This window comes from Coffea arabica, chromosome 6e (assembly GCF_036785885.1).
Source record: "Coffea arabica cultivar ET-39 chromosome 6e, Coffea Arabica ET-39 HiFi, whole genome shotgun sequence".
In the NCBI taxonomy this organism is placed as follows: domain Eukaryota; kingdom Viridiplantae; phylum Streptophyta; class Magnoliopsida; order Gentianales; family Rubiaceae; genus Coffea; species Coffea arabica.
Genome location: NC_092321.1, coordinates 59539070 through 59542100, shown reverse-complemented (window position 1 = coordinate 59542100; position 3031 = coordinate 59539070). Strand labels below are relative to the sequence as shown.

At 36.1% G+C, this 3031-nt stretch overlaps 1 long non-coding RNA gene across 1 annotated transcript; it reads left to right on the top strand.

The window, feature by feature from the left end:
* LOC140009688 (uncharacterized) lies at positions 1-899 on the top strand. The gene is made up of 2 exons (XR_011817208.1): positions 1-473; positions 611-899. It is a non-coding gene; the product is annotated as an uncharacterized lncRNA (long non-coding RNA).
* Positions 900-3031: the final 2132 nt, after the last annotated feature.

The following is a 3031-nucleotide window of genomic DNA, read 5'->3' as shown; positions in this document are numbered from 1 at the left end:
GGCTGATTCTCTGGGCTTTGGATTCTGTTTTCTGGGTTTTTCTTTTACTCCTTGACGACTTCTTCAGCCCCAAATCAAAAGTAACAGCCACAAAAATGCCCCTCTGCTCCGCTGCTGCGGCAGCAGCAACCCACCTGACTGCCGGAAAATCAAGATTCAGCCTCGGAACCTCAGGTCATGCGATCTTCTTCTCCTCCTGTTCATCATTTTGCAGCAAGTATTATAGGCAACAATGAAGATATCTGAACACATCTTTTACTTTACTTCCTCCTTCGATTTCGGTCAGTCTCCAAGCAATGGCTCTCAATCATTTGCAGCCCCATTTTCAGCCAGTCTCCATTCTGGATTTTATTCCTCCACCACCACCACCGCAACTTGTTCCTCCTGTAAAGATGCTGCGTTCGTTTTCGTTGAACTCGAAAGGGACAGGCTGAATTTCATCTCCTTCCTCCAAGACTATGCATGTTCAGCGGGTATATAGTGTTTCTGACTTGAACAATTTCAGTTTCTTTGAAGGTCGGCAGGTTCATGGGTTAAATTATAGCAATGGGTATTATCAAAGGACCCGATAGATTTTTTGTTTGCTGCTAAACTACTGGCTGCTAAACAGGTCTGGCACACCTGTGACGTATTCAAGTTGGAAGTTGCTTGAATTATTCTTATAGGTCTGAAATCAAAGTGCCTTCATCCTCTGTATTTGTTCATTGAAGTTTGTCTCATTAGTCACGTTCACTTGGATAATGTTTTGGATGTTCCCCAGGAATGTACTAGATGCTAAAAAAGGCGTCCAGATGTTATGTAAAACTTATATATGGTTAGTCGTCTTGTGAGATCACCTGTGCGTTTCAGCATTGTTGCAAAGTGCTTTATGTCCAGGATTTACAACTTTTAAGCTCGAAGTGTGAAAGCCACTTTTACCTACTTTGTTGGACGCAAATATTGGTTGAAAGAACATAAATATACAAAATATTAATGTTAAATGTTGTGAAAGGTTTGTGATTCCAGTGAATCAAATTAACCACATTGTTGGAAGGACATCATACTACCTCCCTTAATATTTTTTAATTGTAGGGACTTCCCTTTTGATCTTAAGATTACATAAACTCTGCCAGATTTTTGAAATATTGTTTCTTTTTCATTCAGTTATTGTTATAACCTTCCACGTATGAATAATAGGACATATTTGGAATTACACAAAGCATTTATCGTAACTTGAAGTCACTGCAAATTCTAGCTTTAGAGAGGAAATGCTTTTACTACAGAGTTAATGGAGATTACCATAATTTACCTTTGCCCTTATGAACAAATCTATTTAAAATTGGTGTTAGTGTTTACATATTGAATGTAAATGTGTTTCACAATTTATCAGTTGTTTGTCCAACAAGTTTCAAAAGCCGAGTTATCAAAAGAGAATACATCTGTGACCTGAATCTGTGAGTATAAGAATTGAATATAAACATTTCTATGATTTTTAGTTAATAAGGCTATAAGCTTCTGATGTAAAACCAAGATTTAATATCAAAAAAGTTCATTAAAATTCATAGTTGCTGTATCTTTGTATTTGCAATTTGCATATTCCTTATTGATGTTTTGACTTACTTTTCTGGAGTGTTTTCCCATGGATCGTTTTACACAAATCCGGTAGATTGGTGCTCTCATTACTGTGTTTGATATCTAGGGTCTAAACATTGACTGCTAAATGTGTTTGGCACAACTGTGACACGTTCAAGTTGGAATCTGCTTGAATTTTTCTGGATTAATAGCTTTCAAAGCAAACTGCCTTCATCATCGGTGTTTGTTCACCGAAGTAAGTTTGATTGATCATGTTCACACGGAACATGCACTAGATTATAGGTATACTAAGAATAGGTGTCCAGATGTTAAGTACAAGATCTCCATGATTAGCCTCATTGTGAGGTTATCTATATGTTTCAGCATTATGCAAAGTGCTTATGTCCAGGATTTACAACTTTAAACTAGAAATGCGAAGCCATTTTTACCATTTTGGTTACAGGCTAATTTTGGTTGATTAAGGTATGAGTTCTCAACTCTCAATGGAAGTTATGGCATGAATCTAACCAAATTTTAATGTTAAATGTTGTGAAAGATCTGTGGCTGCCATGAATCAAAAAAATGATATTCTTGAAAGGACATCATACTAACCTTTTCTAAATCCTAACTATATAAAAAAGGCCAATGCTTTTCTGCAGTACTTTTAGTCTGCTACGCATTTTGGTAATTTTGTTGCTTTTTGTTACTTTTTGGGGTTATAATTGTCTGTTCATCTTATTCTTGTGGTGTCGCCTACCTGAGAATTAGACCCCAATGAGGCAATGACGCCTTCACTTTCCATCATTTAAACATCTCTTCAATTCCCAATACCTTATTCACCCACGCAGCCCTAATTTATTTCTCCTTGGCCTCCCCCATCATCCTGCTACAGAAAAATCTACATGAAGCCCACCTACATACACCTCCCAATTTATCTCTTCTCAACCTCCGTTGTCTCCACCATCCAATTTCCTCTGTCTTACTAGTGAAAGCAGTAAATTTTGCAGCTTTTGAGGTGCTGACTTGATTTAGTGCATCAAGCCTTTGAGTTTGCTTAGCTTTGGTATTTTTATGGTAATTAACGGTTCAAATTTTTGCTATTTATTTTGTTCTATAGTTCTAATGTTCCATTTGTGCCTTCCATTGTTTAAATAATTAATGTGGCTCAGAAGTTGTAGGTCTTTAAGAAATTTTCTCTCTTTTTTGGTTGAATTTCTTTACTGTTTTGGTGGAAAGGGTGTGGCGATGAATTATTTTGTTTTATTGTGGTGTATTTGATTGAAATCCTTAATAACTTCTCTTGCTATTTATTAAATGGATAATCACCTCTATTTGGAGCACTTTCTGAATTTTATTTTATTTTTATTTTTTAACACAATAAAACAAGAAGCAGGAATTTGTACAATTCATGTATTGCATGTAAGTTTTCCCTCAGTTCTGCTGTAACTTTTCAAATATCTACCAAGCTATTTCTATCCTG